The 18459-nt window shown below is 39.9% G+C and overlaps 1 pseudogene; it reads left to right on the top strand.

Annotated features, from left to right (window-relative positions):
- The first annotated feature begins 3380 nt into the window (after positions 1–3380).
- Positions 3381–18459, top strand: part of LOC148014885 (uncharacterized) — a 43010-nt pseudogene continuing 27931 nt past the window's right edge.

Genomic DNA, 18459 nt, shown 5'->3' on the forward strand with positions numbered 1-18459 from the left:
CATCCTTAATTTCACTAAATCGACAGCGTTTAGTCCAACTCAAATCGAGTTTCATCATCTTGAACGCTTGGTCCATAAGGTAGGAATCCTAGATTATTGTTTACATGAGCATCCAATTAGCCCAACATTTTTGGAAATATGGTCAGGACTATTGGGTTTGAAGGTTCTGATTTAGCGACAATGGGAAAACTTGGCCGAATCCTTAGCGTGCCAACCCCTAGTTAGTGTTTGGGGTATCTAATGTCTTGACTGAACCATGCTCATATGAAATCCTTTGTGGCCAGGTGATTTGGGTAATTCATTATGCTTGTCTTGCGACAAGGATGAATCCTTCCTAGAGACAATAAACTAGATCTAAAAGAGGAAAAATAGTTGCAACTACCACAATACATGTAAACATGTGATTCATCGCCTCTACGCATCACATGGTTCACAATGACTCTATCTTTCCTTGTATCGTAAAAATGCATGATAATCTGGGTACTAACTTTCCTAGGACCTACTAGGACTTACATCAATTAATCATGCCTACAACCTTGTTGTCTACACTTTAGAATCTCGTGCTTTGATAAACCATGTGACCATTCCTAAATACGGCTCCTGATGAATGAAATTTCTGCATGATGACTATGCAACACGCAACTTTCCCCTAGCTACAATGTAGTTAATGAAGTTCATACCAAACTAAAGCTAGTGTTAACTTATTCCATGTTACATGCTACTTGCAAGTCCATAAGATCATTATCGTACTCTTCTATTTCTTTTCGGGTAATATCTTATGGGTGTTAACTCTTCCTCACGAATCATTACAAGGAAGATGTTGCCTAAAATGCGGCACACGCTTATTCCTACCATGTCTAGTAACCAAATGCTCTTATCAACTTCATTTCTTTGCCCTAAGTAATATATGTTTAGACTCATTACTTTGATAATGTTCCAAAATAGCAACATGCAGCTAGTCTTCTAAGGCGGACAACTCTCGAAATGCAACCATTTCAATTTCATGACATGCATCAACCTTATCTAATGTTTAAAGAGATAATTTATCAAATGTATTTTTAACGCTACCACATGCATTAAAAATAAGCGTAAAATGCATTCTCCCTTATGAATTAAGCGCGCCTAAACATTTCTTTATGCGAGAATAATCCCGAAAAAACCTGGACTTGTGGGCTCGGGGAGATATCCACTTGAATGCTTGGAGATGAACCTCCCGCAGGCGCACCTTGTGACTTTTTAGGGGCCATCGTAGGCGTGGTTTCGGCTTCTGGGTTGCCTTTGCGGTCTATGAATTGACTTGCCTTGGTATGCAGCCTCCAGACCTTTGCCTTTTTCCCTCGTACGCAGGAGATTCCTTTGCGGGACTTAGGATAAATGGTGCGTGCGGATGAATTCTTTAGGAAAAACCCGAGTGGCTAGGAATGGGTTCACGGATGGCTTGTGGCCTTTGAAGTCTAATTGCAGGAAGCCTCTTACGAAGGATCTTGCGGAAGGCTTTATAGCTTCTTCCTCTTCTCTTCAAAGTCCCGGGGGGGGGGGGGGGGGGGTATGAATGGACTTTATGGGGATCTAGTGGGAAGGGGCTTAAGAAGCCCCCTTAGAAGCTTTTTAAGAAGCTTCTAAGAAGCTTCTAGTCGTCAGCAGCAACGTCGAGGGGGGGGGGGTCGTGATCCAGGCGGGGCGGCGGATTGTGGCAGTCTGGCGGCCATGGCGGCGAACTATGGCGGCTGGCGGACTGTGGCGGCAGCGCGGCGGCTTTCCCTCCAGCATGGCGACCTCCCTCTAGCACGGCGACCTCTCTCCAGCACCGCGACCTCTCTCCCCTAGCCTCTTCCTAGGGGGTGTTTATATAGGCATGGGGGGGGAAGAAGGCCTCCACCACGTGGCCCCCCCTTGCATGGGTTCCCCCCCTCCCATGCAGGCCACGACTTTCATATCCCCATCCTCCCCACACTCCCTCTTCTCCAGCCATGCATCGGCTGGAGAAAAAGGGGTAAAAATAAAAAAAAATTGCCTTGAATTATTCAAATTGCCCCTCCCAAGAGGGTGTTTTTGTGAGACTTGCGGTTTTGAACTTTCGGTTTTGATTTACCAATGCGGAGGACCCCATTTCTCGCGTGCGGGTCACACATTACACTGCCAATAATTTCAATGCAAGAGATAACCTTTGCACAAGGTTTACGTTGTGTGCGGAACGTCAATATTCACGGGTGGGAATATTACAAACAACTAGAAGGGAGAAAGCAAGGTGTTTCTTGACATCTCTTGGAGATCTCGATTACGTTAAAATCCATGCATGTGTCAATAATTGCATCTTGTTTCATGGGGATCATACATCTGTACAACAGTGTCCTATTTGTGGTGAACCAAGATACAACCAGGAGATGAAATCAATGGATGTGCCTTGTAAGGTTTTGCGACATTTTCCTATTATTCCACACATTTAACTTATGTTTAAGTGTGAATCTATTGTGAGACTCATGTCATGGCATGCTAGTCACCATTCAAGTGATGGAAAGTAGAGAATTCCTTCAGACACACCAGCTTGGTAACACATAGACAATTTGTGGCCTATTTTCAAAGAAGGGCCCAGAAATTTGAGATTTGGTCTAGGATTAGATGGAATAAATCCATTTGGCATCAAAAGCACCTCATATAGTGTATGGCTAGTGGTATCGATGAACTATAATATCCCTATGTCCATGGCAATAAAAAAAGGACATGTAATGTTGTTCTTTTTGATTCCTGGAAAACACAAAGTAAAAAACATGGACGTTTAATTAGAGCCTTTAATCGAGGAGCTAGAAATGCTATGGAGAGGTATTGAGGTGCAAGATGTGAGTACATCATTGTCCTCTAGGGATTTCACTTTAAAGGGCATATTGTTGTGGACCATGCATGACTTTCTAGGCTATGGAGAGTGTTCAGCTAGTTGCATAATCTATTTTATTTATTTATACCCTTAATCAAATATATGTCATAATTAATCCACTTGTTTTTACAGGTTTAACTACATCAGGATATCATGCATGTCCAATTTACGGTCCCTCTCTGGTTTCTTCTAGACCGACACGCTTGAAGAAGGTTATCTATGACAATCATCATCGTTTTCTTCCTATTGACCACCCCAAATTTGCACCCCCCACTAATGGAATAACTCCACAATCTCTAACCATTCAAGATTGAAAGGACACTTGGACACACGCCAATGATCATCCTTCATTCGACATGAGTTTATAACTAGTTTACTTCTTTTGTTTGTCTTTAAAGTACACTCCATTATGAGAACAAGAAATAATATATTGTTTGTGCCTTAGATTCTCTATATTTTTTTTCTCCCATATTGGACTGAACTCAAGATCAATTACATGTTGGACCCCATGCATATATTCAAGGATGTTGCCTCTATATTATGGGATTACTTAATCGGGACTCGTGATTCTATCAATGTAAGGGAGGATTTACGTAGCATTGGACGTATGAGACGAGCTTGGCCACGCATCGAACCTAGAGGAAAGATCGAGTTACCGCATGCACCTTGGATGTTGTCGAAGACTAAAGAAAAGATGGTGAAGCAGCAGATATGTAGCTTTCGAACTCCGACATGATATATGAGATGCCTTAAGGGAGCCTTCATAAAGAAAAAGAAAAGAGGTGTGGAGCAACTATCTGGTTTAAAGTCTCACGATTGGCACAAAATGATTCAGGTAAGGATTTTCATAGCCATAAATATATTAATTAGTGGAGTAACTATGTAGACTAATTAACGATGTATGAATATTTACATATAGTTCATCCTTCCTACTAGCATATCCCATTGTGTTTCGAAAGATGTGAGTGATATCATTTACAAGATAGGTGAGCTCGTGAGGTATATATACTTTATACTTATTTTTTAGTTTACATATTACGTACATCACATAGTAAAAGCGCTTGAATTTATGGACAAAACTAATCATCCTTCTCAATTGCATGTTGGTAGATTTGTGAGTTTGAAGGAAATCGATTCAAATACGTTGCAAGAGGCTCGAGTATTATCCATTGAGGTGGTTTGTTTGGTGGAGGAAACTTTTCCTCGCTCCATTTTGACTACTCAAGTACACTTACTCGCACATCTGATTGATGAGATCGCAATTTGTGGAGTAGTTCATGCAAGGTGGATGTTTTTTCTAGAGAACTTTATGAAAATCCTAAAAGATTTTGTAAGGCAAAATGCATGGCCCGAGGGAAGCTAGTACAATCATCCCTTGTACAAATCTCTCAATATCTTACTAAAGTGGAACCCTCTTTACCACGACTATGGAAAGATGATGAAGATTTGAGGATGACCTCTATAATACCTCAAGGAAAAGGAAGGAGCAAAGTGCTAATGAAAGAGGAACTTCGTAAGTTAAATGCATTTTGTGTGCTTAACAGCGAAGTAATGAGCAAATGGGTGACACTATATAAAGAAGCAAGGGCAAGAAGAGTAAGCGAAAGGCAAGCATTTCGTGCTAGACATGGACGTAATGTCCCATATCCAAAACATTTAAGTGTGCTTCCACGTCATATTGATATAGATTGGCTACATGAAGAAATGGAGAAGATGAAAAAAGAGGAGGCGATGGATATATCGCAAGAGGAGTGGGAATACGTACGAGGTTGCTTATCAAAGGTGAGGCATACTTATAATTAAATTATCTTTAGTTATATATGATATAATAATTTCACATGTTTCATCTTTAACCAAATCATTAATATGATCTCAACAATGTACTACTAGTGCACATTGTTCAATGCTATTTGGTGTGAAGGCAAACATTTTCGAACTCAACGTATAGATGATAAGAGAAATACCCAAGATTATGGTATCCTTACAAACTTCCAGGATACCAATGGCACCATGGAAGGTTATTGTGGCTTGATCCAAGATATTTTGAAGCTTGACTTTAGGCGATTTTTTATATATGTACTAGATGTGAAGTGGTTTAAAGAAGTAGTAACAATGGGTGAGCATTGCACAATTAGACGTCATCCAAGTGGTTTTGTAGTGATTGACTCTACAAAATTTCACCAAGGCAAGAATGACACATTCGTACTACCTCAACAATGCGAGCAGGTATATTAGAAGCTATTTATTTTTATATATATTACTTCTTGATACATTCTCAAAATACAATAAATATCTAAGTTGCTTACTTTTTGTTTTTTAAATGCAGGTTGTGTATCATCCAATGGTAAACAATAACCGATGGTGGCACGTCATTCCTATATCTAATCGTTCAAAACCAATATATGGCAATGCTACCAACATAGAGATAGTTGATGACAATCCAACAATCAATGATGATACAATCAATGAAGATGCACATGATGATGCCATGATCGATTATATACATGATGCACTGCAAGATGATCCCCGCGAGGATGTTCAAGGAAGCGCAGAAGAGACTAACAATATGTTTGTAGATGATAATGAAGAAATTGAGCATAGCAATACATCTGACAGTGGGATAGACTTATTTGTTTCATTGCTTATTGGTAACATAGACCTAGAGGTAGATAGTCTAGCAAGGGCCGATCTCATTGAAGATGAGATTGATCATTCATTATAGCATATATAATTAGCTTTGAATGATTGGATGTATATTTGTAATACTCAGAAAGAAGTAAAGTTGGTAATGTATTCAAAAAAATACTAGTTGTTAAGATGTTTGGTCATATTTAGGGACTTTATGAGAAATGAAAAATATGTGCGTTTATTTTCGCATCTATAGGAGCGTTTAAAAACATGGGTATATAGATGCATTCTATATACTAGCCCAAATAGATGCGCCGATAAACGCATTGATAAACGCACCCGCTATTTCGCATGTACAATGTGCGTCTATAGGGCCTTTCTTTTGTAGTGAAAGAAACCAAATCCCATCTATAGTTTTTCTATAGTGAACTAAACTCATATTATATGGTCCTTTCCCAAGAGTGACTATCACCTCTGCACATAGCCTTCTCATAAGTAAGAGTCTCACTAAAATTTGTCATCATAACATAGTCCATGAAGGGCTCAAACTAATCAAGCTGATGTCTATTTTTAGTAGACCGCAATCTCAAAATGGGTTGTGGGACTTGTATATCCTATTTAACATCGATCATCATGCATACTTAAACTACACGCTCAGGCTTCTTATACATCTTCTCCTCATGGAAAAAAACATCATGGCTACATATACCTTATGAGCATGTGGATCCCATAGGTGATAGTCCATCTCACTTGCATCTCCATAATCAAGAAAGATGCATTTCACTGACTTAGGATCCAACTTATTAGATTTTTCACTGGGGTATATGACAAAAGCCTCACATTGAAAGACTCTAAGATGTGTATATCAGAAACGTTTTTAGACTATATCTCTTCTATAACCTAAAAAACATTAGCAATAAATGGGGATATGTTGATCAAATTTACAGCAATCACTACAAGGATATGGAGGTATAACGACGGCGGTTTCCACGCAAAATAGCGGCGTCGCTATTTGCGTCGCCATTTTTGACACAAATAGCGACGGTACTCAGACGAAAAAAATGTGGGCCGAAACCTGAGCACGTTATTTTGCCTGCATACACGAAAGGGAGAGCGAACGTCTTGCATTTGAGAGGGAGAGGGAGAGAAAGAGAGAAAGAGGGAGAAAGAAAGCTTCTCATCACCGACGCTACCGCTTTTTGCGAAGAAGATGAGGAAGTGTACGGAGGGCAAAGAGGAGCCGCCGTCACAAAGAGGAGTTGCCAAACCCTTCTTCGAGTCTTTACGGTGAGTGCATTATTCCTTCTTGCTTTGTTTTTGTGTTTTCTCTTTCTCTTTTACTTTTTTTTGTTAAAATTCATGTGTATTGAGAGAGGGAGAGGAAATGAGAGAGAAAGAGAGGGAGAGGGAGAGGGAGAGGAAATGAGAGAGAAAGAGAGGGAGAGGGAGAGGGAGGGAGAGGGAGAGGGAGAGGAAATGAGGGAGGGAGAGGAAATGAGAGAGGGAGGGAGAGTAAGAGGGAGAGGAAAGAGAGGGAAACATTAAACATAATAGGGAAAGAGAGAAAGAGAGGGAGAGGGAGAGGGAGGGAGAGGAAATGAGAGAAAGAGAGGAAGAGAGAAAAGGAAATGGAAGAGGGAGAAGAGAGAGAAAAAATATTAAACATAATAGGGAAAGAGAGAAAGAGAGGGAGAGGAAGAGGGACAAGGAGAGAGAGAAAAGAGAGGGAAACATTAAACATAATAGGAAAAGAGAGAGGGAGAGGAAGAGAGAAAAAACATTAAACATAATAGGGAAAGAGAGAAAGAGAGAGTGTGTGTGTGGGAGGGAGGGAGAGGAAATGAGGGAGAGGAAGGAAAAAACATTAAACATAATAGGGAAAGAGAGAAAGAGAGGGAGAGGGAGAGGGAGAGAGAGGAAATGAGACAGGGAGAGGAAGAGAGAAAAGGAAATGAGAGAGGGAGAGGAGAGAGAAAAAACATTAAACATAATAGGGAAAGAGAGAAAGAGAGAGAGAGGAAATGAGAGAGGGAGAGGAAGAGAAAAAAGGAAATAAAGAACAAGAGAGAGAGGGAGAAAACATTAAACATAATAGGGAAAGAGAGAAAGAGAGGGAGAGGGAGAGGGAGGGAGAGAGAGAAGAAGGAAGAGGTTGTTATTTTCTTGTTTGTAGTAGAAGTAGTTTTTTTTCTTTTCTTGTTTATTGTTGTTTAGTTTTCTTGTTTTTTGTAGTAGTAGTAGTAGTTTTTTCTTCTTTTCTTGTTTATTCTAGTAGTAGTAGTAGTAGTTGTTGTTGTTGTTGTTTCTTCTTTTCTTGTTTATTATAGTGGTAGTGGTAGTGGTAGTGGTAGCCATGGTCTTGGTCATGGTCATGGTTGTGGTCGTGGTCGTGGTCGTGATTGTGGTCGTCGTTGTCGTCGTCGTCGTCCTCGTCATCGTCGTCGTTGTCATCGTCATCATCCTCAGTGTCCTCGTCATAGTCGTGATCGTGGTCATGGTCGTAGTCGTAGTCATAGTCGTGGTCATTGTCATAGTCGTCGTAGTCGTGGTTTTAGTAGTAGTAGTGGTTTTCTTGTTTGTTGTTGTTGTTGTTGTTGTTATTATTGTAGTAGTAGTAGTAATGGTTTTTTTTGTTTTCTTGTTTATTGTTGTCTAGTTTTCTTATTTGTTGTTGTTGTTATTGTAGTGGTATTAATAGTAGTTTTTTTTTCTTTTCTTTTCTTGTTTGTAGTAGTAGTAGTAGTAGTAGTAATAGTAGTAGTAGTTATTGTTGTTGTTGTTGTTGTTATTGTAGAGAGAGAGATATGTTTTGTCAAAGAAAATGAGAGAGGGGGAGGAAGAGAAAAAAGAAGAAGGAACGAGAGAGAGGGAATAAATATACATCATAATAAAGAAAGAGAAAGAGAGAGAGAGAGATGGAAGGAGAGGAGATAATAAATGGATAAAAAACTGTGAGAGAGAGGTTGCAAGGTCCGGTGAGGTCCGGTGCAACACCACGAGACGGGAAACACTCCAACATACGTTAATTTGTGGGTGGGTGGGTGGAGACTTTACATACGTTAACTTTTATTGAGTTACAAGAGAAGAAATCTCTTCTCAAACAATTTAAGAAATAAAAAAAGAATGATAACAAAAACAAATTGTTTGTCGTAACGTAGACAAAATGGAAAACAATGAAGGTCTTGATGTTCAAGATCGTGAGGCGTATCTTAATCAGCATGTCCCATGTCCTTACTCTCAATGCAAGCTGGCAATTCGACGAATACGTCGATTGTCTATAGAACACGTACAACGCTTCGACAAGTTTCAATCTGAGATCATTGATTAGCGATCTTGGATTTTCAGTAAACAGTAAGAAAAGTTAATATCAATCATGCATTGTACTTGCAAGATAATTGAATACCATATACAAAAAGATTGGGTGTGGCTCGTAAATTTCTATCCAGGGAGGTGATATCTCATCCCAAGGAGGAGTGCACCCTTTGCGGCCAATTAGAAGAGTTCGTGGGCGTGTGATGGATGGAGTGCCTGAGCCAATCCACCACTTGGAAGGTACTACTCAATCTATACCATCAATACCAGAGGAGATAGACAGCCTTCGAGACCTAACTACAACCATGGAGCCTGAGATGGAGGCAATGATCGATGCATTGATTCCCATGGATGTCGAGACTTCTGATCCGCTAAGAGAGGAAGCATCCATACCATTATATGATGGATGCCGAGTATCTCGCCTGAAGACACTGCTTGCACTCCTAAGTGTGCAAGTAAAGTATGGGTGGAGCGATGCGAGTGTGATCGAGTTGATCGCGTACCTTGTAGGTACGCTTCGTTGATTTCTTTTCGGTACTATCATTAAAAACATTTGTACTTTTTCAAGGTGTTTTATTATTTTTTTCAAGTTACTGAAGTATCATATATTACCACCTACAAATACCATGCATGAGTCTCATGATGATGCACGACATGTTTTACGAAAGCTTGGCATAGACTACAATGGCATCCATACATGTATCAATGATTGCATATTGTTTCGAGGAGAATACAAGACTATGGAGACATGTCCAAAGTGTGGTTCTCACAGGTATCGACAGGACTTGCAAGGGCAAACCATCCCTCAAAAAGTTCTTAGACACTTTTCGCTTATCCCCCACATAAACCACATGTTTCGTACATTCGGCATGGCAAGCTTAATAACATGGCATGTGCAGAATAGGTCCATAGATGGAGTTCAACGAATATCAACAGATTTACGCACATAGAGCCACATTGACTCTACCTTCCTAGGCTTTGTCCCGAGAGCCAAGGAATCTTCGGCTCTGTCTTGCAATGGATGGCGTGAACCCATTCGATCTGCACTCAACTTCTTACAGTGTGTGGCCTATAGTCCTTGTCAACTACAATATCCCTCCATGGCTTTCTACGAAGAAAGGATATCTCATCCTTAGCTTACTCATCCCCGACCGCTACAAAGTCAAAAATATGGACGTGTATCTTTGTCCATTAGTCAATGAGCTTAAAATTTTTGTGGGAGGAGAGGGTCACCGTGTAAGATATGAGCAAGCGCGATGGTTGACGGTTCGCCAATATTCGAGCCATTCTCATGTGGACGATGCATGACTTTTCGGGATTTGGAGAGTGCTTAGGTAAATAGGCTTCGGTTCTTGTTGGTAATATCTATCATAGCTCGTTCAAGTTTGTATTCACTCATAGAGGTGTTGGGACAAGTCTAGTTACCTCAGGTTATCATATATGTCCATTGTGCGGGCCACAGTTAGACTCCCGAAGGTCACGAACCATGAAGAAGATGATATATCAAGGACACACCACTTTCTTGCCAGAGGGTCATGAACTAAGGGAAGGTTTTCTTGGACGACCTCCAACACGTATGAATGCCCAAAGCTAATACGAGCTAAAAATGGTCCACGCGGAGTCACATCAAAATAGAATGCGACAGTTCTCAATTTTCTACGAGTTGCCATATTGAACCACTTACAGATCAACCACTTGTTGAATCCCATGCATATTTTCAAGAACGTGGGTAGCTTGCTATGGGACCACACCACAGGAAATAGAGACACTATAGGGGCACAAATGGATTTGAAGGAGGTAGGCAAGATGGTTTTAAGCAAGATCATTTTTTAAAGATTTATATTATCGTACTTTGTATGATTTAAATTGATTATGCTAACATCATTTTTTGTCTGTGCAAGTGACCTTTGTGGATACATAGATCATTAGGATGAGTCAAAGGATGAGCGATGAGGAGTTGCAGGATACCTTCATGTGCATGTCTCCAGATCAGATGGTGAGATTTAGAGACATGGCAGACCAGGAGCTGTCTCGGACATCGTCATGCTACTCTATTAGATCTATTTCGGTGCGATCAAATGCTTCAGCTTTGAGCAGGCAAGGTCAATGCTTCAGACTTGGGCCAGACGAAGGGAGTGCTTCAGGGTCAGGGGGATGCTACAAAGATACGGATGTAGTGAGCCCGCGGTCAGCTCGGGATACATGTGCTACTCCTCGCTCTTGTGGCGGTTCCAAAGAGCATGGCTCAGGTGATTGCTGTGGAGGTACGGATGCGGTGTCTCCGTCTAGTCATTCTACTGGAGTTGCATCACCTCTGGGATTTGTCACACCTGTGGGGATGTCTACTCTAGTCACTTCGGCTTTTGATCAGCCATCCGCTGGTGGCACCTCTATGGGTGCTACTCCGATCTTAGGCATACCCCAGAGAGGTATGCCTACCTTATAAATGATATGCCTAAGAGTGTGGTCGCAGGTGGGAGAGGATCCATCTTAGGCATACCCCAGAGAGGTATGCCTACCTTGTAGATGATAGGTCAGGAGCCATCATCATGAATGATGAGGGGAGGAGGGTCATGGCTCGCATGAGAAAGTTGTGCCAATAATTTTTTTGGCACAATGTCTTGGATCATTGGAAAACATACTGGAGGGGAGAAAGGACTACATAGTAGCATCCTTGCATGAGGATTTTCCGATACCAGCCACAGTAGATAGCTTTTCTATGAGCTGGATGATGGAGTGCATGCGTGCATATATGTCACACATACGATCGGATGCACGCAAGTCACTCAAGAGTGGGGCTACAAAGCACGAGTGGCTAGAGGCGGACGACTGGCGCTGATTGAGGGATGAGGCTACAGATTCTCCAGGACGTTGAAGTCAGCAGTGCGAGGCGTCGAGGGCACAACTAGAGGCCAGAGTGGTCCATCATCTTGGGAGTGGTGGCCACAGGACATATCTGGACGACTTTGTAAGTTTTTCTTTTGTTTTCCTTGCTTATTTTTTTGCAATATCCTTTGTACTGACAATTGTATTTCTAATAGTTAGTATTTTGTTTCCTTTGCAGCACTCTATTACAAATCGCAATCGGATCAGCCTTGAGACTCGATATGCGGAGAGGCACGGTCTCACTGCATTGATTGACCGATTGTATGGATGCGACGGCCCTGTAAGTCACTCATATTTCTTGTTCGTAGTTACGATGTTTAATTAGAATGCATTATTGTATGGTGGACTGATGTGTAATTGTTTCTTTTTTTGCAAAGTCTGTTTGATGCTCCTTTGTGGTGGGACGAGCTTTCGAATGGCGAGGATCTATAGCTCGCCCTTGGATCCCTGGAGCTTACATATCCTTCTTTTTACATCCTTAGACCTAGACTATCTCTCTTTCCTATGAAGTGGTCCCACAATAAGCTACCAATATTCTTGAAGCTATGCATGGGATGCAAAAGGATATTTTCATCTATAGCTAAGTCCAATATAGTAACTCATAGAAGATGGAGAATTGTCTCATTTCACTCAAGAGCTACTCTTCATGGGTCATTTTCCACTTGCACAAGTTTCGTGCATTCATCCATGTGACATGAGGTCACTCAAGGAATTGTTCTTGCATTTCATGGCCCTCTAGTAGGAACATCTATATCCCTAATAAGTTGCCTTCTTCATTGTGCACACAAAACATGCATGGTAACCTGAAATGACTAGCCTTGTAACAACCATTGCATGCAACAAACTTGAACATAAAAGTGTATGTTGGAGAAATCACATAAAATGGAGATAAATTCATTTGAAAACTCTTTGTGTATCACAAAATTCATGCATTGTCCATATGAGAGTGGCTCTTATATAGGCGAATTGTCTTCCAACACACTTACTTATGTCATCACCTATAATTTCCTCCCACTCTCAAGCTCATCAATCAGTGTGATGGACATAGATATCCATATTCTTGACCTTATAGCATCCAAGCATAAGCAAGCTAAGGACTAGGTGTCATTTCTTGGTAGAAAGCCATGGTGGAATATTTTAGTTAATAAGGATAATTGGCCATACACTGTAAGAGGTTGAACACAATTTGAATGGATTTGTGCCATCCATGGCAAGACTAAACCACATATGTGAACTTAAAAAAAGTCTAGTCATTGTGCTACTATGCCTGTGAGTTTGTTTGTATATGCTAGATACCATCTATGGATCTATTTTATGCATAGCATGTTGTTAAGCTTATTGTGTTTTTAGTCAAAAACATGTGATAGATTAGGTAGTATGAGTGGAAAGTTTTTGAGAATCTTTTGTGGGATTATTTGACCTTGTAGGTCCTATCAATATTTTTTGGCACCACATTTCAAGCATGTGACCATTAACTCATATTTTTCCTGAAAGAATATGAAATTATTAGGACAAGAGTGTCTGCCCCTATAGTCCATACCTAGTTTGCACATCACTTGCATGGCATCATCATGAGACTTAGGCATTGTGTTTCCTACAGGCAATATGTGGTGGCTCAATGTTCTAAAAACTCCAAAAGAATTAGAGGAGGCCTCCTCTTTCAATCAATCTAAAGATAAATCATCCATGGATAGTATTGCTTCGATCATTGCCTCCTATTCGGGGTTAAAGACTTCCTATGCCTAGCCACCTACATTTACTTGTACTTACTACTACCCGCACACCTATACATTGCAAGTGGAAACCACCATGTTTATCACTCTATTCTTTTTTAAATGACAATAGAATAAGGGAAAGCATGCTACACATTGTTACTATTGGACTTCCTACACACCGTCTTGCTCTCTTTTGCTTGAAACTCCATAGCTCTTGATTCTCTCTTGCTTCCGCCCATGCTTCACTCTTGCTCTACCTTTCAACTAATATTAAAGTGCCTCTGCTTTGCATTTAGCTTGGGAAGAGAGCTTGACTTGAGACTTTCATGGCAGTCACACACCAAGATATGCATCAGTCCCATTGAGTTTCCACTTACTTTAGCTTGTTCCAAGGTTTCTTGAGGCCTTTTGGTAAAGTATTTGAGCATTTTTAGGTGCTCCATTGTGGTGAATGTAGTTAGTAATAGCTCCTAACATTGTAGGAATATCTCACTTGCTTGTGCATGCATTTTCTAGCTCTATCATGCTTCACACATATCATCTATAGCTCTAGCCTTGGTCTCTAATGCTCTAGCACATTCTTGGATATTATTTTGGACATTGAAGACTTATCTTTGAGTACCATTTGAAGTGCATATGCTCAGCCATTGATTGTGATTACAGGCTAGGTCTGTTGTATACTTCCTGGGTAGCATGTATTTGAATGTCTATGCCTTATGTAATACTTCTTGGGAAATTTTTTAACACCCGGATGTTGGTTCGAATCTTGGACAAACTTCTTGGACGAGTTAGAGCTTGATTGGCTCAATTATTGCAAGGTTTATTGCTGTAGCAAAGTTTGGACAACAAGCGTTCACATTTAATGTCTATGTATCAAATGCCAACATGTTGTTTGGGTATGCTACATGGTTATATTGGTGCTTAGCATTGATATTTATGCTTAAACCTTCTTATGTTGAGATCTATATCTTGAATTTGACCTTGATTCAGTAGTAGTTGTCTGCTTTAGTGATTTCCACTTGTGGGATTGACGACTTATTGAAGCTATATACTTCTCGATGTATGCATGATTCATTTTGAGCATCGAGATGCTATGAGCTCTATGCATTGAGCTTCCTTTACTACTTTGGATACTCTAGATTTTCTCTAGTGGGAGTAGTTGGTATTTTTCCTTGCAAATCTTGGTTTGTTTGAGTCAATGGGAAACTCTCTTACATTCTCTTAGTTTATGCATATACTATCACTACAAATTTTTATGACTGTGGACTGATTTGCCTTTGATTTGGATACCTTATATTTCTTATTATTAGTGGATTGTCAGTGGTGGATACACGGTTGGCATGCATATTGATATGCATCTTTGAACATGGCACCTTGGATGTTTTGACACTCATTGGTACTCGGTGGTTTATGCTTTGACTTTACATTCCAAGTTGCATTCTACATCTCGATTACTACCTAGATTTTCCTAGCATCGGAAGCTTAGTCTCTTTTGCATGTTTGCCTATAGTTACATGTTGATTTACCACAATTTTATGGGCAGCCATAGTAAAAATCAGTTTTGAGAAATTTCTTTGAGAGTGAACATGTGTATTTAGCACTCCACTGCTTCTTGCTTGTGGATAGCAGTATATTCATTCGGTCTTTCCTTTGTTCCATGCTCCTTAGCTTGGTTTTGGGACTAATTTGCTACTATTACAGCAGCTTGTATTCTCTTTGTTTGGAAAACATAATGGCAAATGCTTTAAATTCTTCCAACAATAGTGCTATCTTCAACATAGAGAAGTTGGATGGAAATAACTTCCAGTATATGAAAACTTTGATTTGGCATGTATTGGTGCAAAAGAAGCAAGTCAAACCATTGAAATTAGAGGGCATAAAGCCAAAACGTTATTATGACAAGGATTGGGAAGAGCTTGATGAGCTATGTAAGTCTACCATTATTTCTGTCATTGTCAAATCAAGTAGACTTCAATGTCATTGAGATAGAGAGTGGTGCTTATGCATCATGGGAAAAGATTTGTAATATCTATGATAAGTAGAGTGTTCTCACTTAAATGAGTTTCGTTCCATTTTTAGTCATCTTACTTTTCAAGGTCTCTTAAGTTTGAGGAGAATATTAAGTCTTGTTTCTTGGTTGTCACACTGCCTAAGTCTTTGGATACATTCCATACTACTATAAGTGCCGAACCCTCTTGAAGGTGGCTTTTACCTCAAGGATGTAGAGGATGCTTTGGTTTATAGAAGAAGAAAACAAAAAGAATGTTGATGTAGCTCCTACTTCTCATGCACTTACAGAGTGAGAGGCAAAAGATATGATAATGGGAATAATAATTGTGGTTGAGATTCACATCCCAACAAGGGAGGCAATAACACAATAAGTCACATAGTCCTAAGTCCTCTCTTACTTGTCATTATTGTGTGTATCAAGGTTACATAAGGCCGTAGTGCCATAAGATGCACAATGATAGGCACAAAAAGGGCAAAGGGAAAGTGTTGGATAATGCCAAATATTTTGATGATCATAGCATTATTCCTAAATCTAGTGTTAAGATAGAAGAGATAAATGCCTTGGAGTATAGCTCAAATGATCAATACTTTGTTTTCTTACTCTCGGTGTTGGCTTCTTAATTCAGGGACTTCATTTCATGTTACCCTACATCGTCATTGGTTTTATACCTATTGTACTATTACATGTTTGGTTAGAATGGGAGATGGCACTGCATTGGATATTATGGATATTATGGATATTATTAGCATACCAGGTGATATTAGATTGCAATTTGGTACTAGTGGTCCATTTGTACTTTATGATATATATCATATCTTGGCTTTGACTAAAATCCTTATCTCGGCTGATGACCATAGGTATTGTGTCTCTTTTGGTGTTTCTACATAGAAGATTACTCATGGTAGTCTTGTTTTTGCTCGAGGTACCAAGGTTGGCAACCTATACCCCTTGCTTGTATCTAAAGTTCTTGATCATGTTTTAGCAGTGATTGATCTCCCTCATGTATCTCTTTGGCATTGCCATCCTAGGCATATGTCCCTTAAAGGAATGAAATTACCCAGTCATTTGCAGTATTTTCCACCTCTTCACTAGACTCTTATGATCATTGTTTATAAGGTAGAAAGACTTGTAACTCTCATAAAAGTCAAACTCTATGTGTGTGGATGACCCATTGGCTCTTGTGCATTCAAAAATATTTGTGGTCCCATGGCTTGTTAGTCATTAGGTGGTGCTAATTATTTTATCATGTTTATTGATGATTATTCACATAATAGTTATGCCTATTCCATAAAGTGAAAGTTAGATGTCTTGGCTATGTTTCAATGCTTTCTTGCTATGGTTGAGAACCACTGAAATACCTACAATTTGACAATGGGTGTGAAAATGTCTCTAATGTATTTGAAAAATTTTGTGATGAGAGGGGTATTAAGCATCAATTGACCTCCCGTACACTCAACCCCATAATGGTATTGCACAACACATGAATGGGGCTATTCAGGAAAGAGTCTGTAAGTTGCTTAGTCAGGCAAGGTTACCACAATACTTTTGGACTGAGGTAATTACTATTGTAAGTCATTCGATTAATAGATTCCCATCCAGTGCTCTTAGTAGTAGAGTTGAAGAGAAGGTATGACTTGGTAAAGCTCCCTCGTATATGTATACTTGCGTATCTTTGGATGTGAGACTTTCTACCATATTCCCAAAGACAAACACAATAAGTTGGATCTAAAGTCAACCAAAAGTATCTTTCTTGGATATGGTGATGTAGGTGAGATCGGATATCACCTTTGGGATCCAGAAACTTGGAAGTTATCTACAGCCATGATATCGTATTATATGAGAAAAGATGCATATAAGACCAGAGCAAGTAGTTGAGATACCCAAGGTGATCTTTCAAGAGGAATCCCTTATTACAATATTAGCCAAGGCAGCTTGCTAAAGTTGATGATGATGTAATGGCCCAAGACCTATTATGTAAGATCACGATATTGGATAGAGAGTTTGATGCTTTTATGCATTCATAGGGTTATTCTCATAGCAATATGGATACGTGTCTTTACATCATGAACAAGGCCCATGATGGAAATCTTATCATTTTGATGCTATATATTGATGACATGTTGATTGTTGAGAGTGCTCATGATGAGTTGGATGCTTTGAAGACTCACCTCAAAAAGAGCTTTGAGATGAAAGCTTTGGGGTAGGCCTCTCATATACTTGGTATTTACATTATGTGCAATTGCTCTAAGGGGCTCCTCTACTTATCAGAGAAGGAGTACATACATAAATTCCTTGAGTAGTTCCATATGCAAGGTGGTAAGCCTATTGGCTACCCATTATCTTCTCGTGTGAAGATCATTTAGACAAATTGTCCCCAGTCAGATGATGAGAGGGATGTGATGGCCAAGATTCCATATGATCTCAATGGGCAACTTGATGTATGCCATGATAGCCATTAGACCTGCAATATAATTTACATTAGGAGTTGTGGCTCATTATATGGTGACATCTAGTCGGCAACGTTGGGATACCATGAAGGGTATCATGAGTTTGATTATGTAGTACATGTAGATAGTAGGAAGTCCACCTCTGGCTATGTCTTCACCTTTTCTGGGTGTGCTATTTCTTGGATATCTAAGGTGTAAAAATGGATGGCCTTGTCCGCTACCAAGGCTAAGTATATTGCAACCCCATTGAGGCTTGCAAGGAGGCCCTATGGTTAGTCCGTCAGACCTTGTATGATAGGATCTATGAGTGGCATGTAATTAGGTCTTTCATGTAAATTCCAAGCACATTGAGATCTGTTATCACTTCCTTAGAGAGGTGGGTAAGTATTCAAATGCTTATCTTTGTAAACAAAAGTGTAATACACCTGAAGTTCATCCTGATAAGGAGTAGGGAAAGAATCTAGAAAATAATCCCAAACAGAACTATAGTAAGATCGTGGAAGCTAATCCCAAAGGCAGTAAGAGCTAGAAGTTCGATTATGATCGTGCAAAAATGAAAGGGAATAGGCCAAGAGTTGTGGCTTTTTT

The sequence above is a fragment of the Lygodium microphyllum genome, chromosome 24 (genome assembly GCF_053477565.2).
Source record: "Lygodium microphyllum isolate KBCC chromosome 24, Lygodium_microphyllum_v1.1.10, whole genome shotgun sequence".
In the NCBI taxonomy this organism is placed as follows: domain Eukaryota; kingdom Viridiplantae; phylum Streptophyta; class Polypodiopsida; order Schizaeales; family Lygodiaceae; genus Lygodium; species Lygodium microphyllum.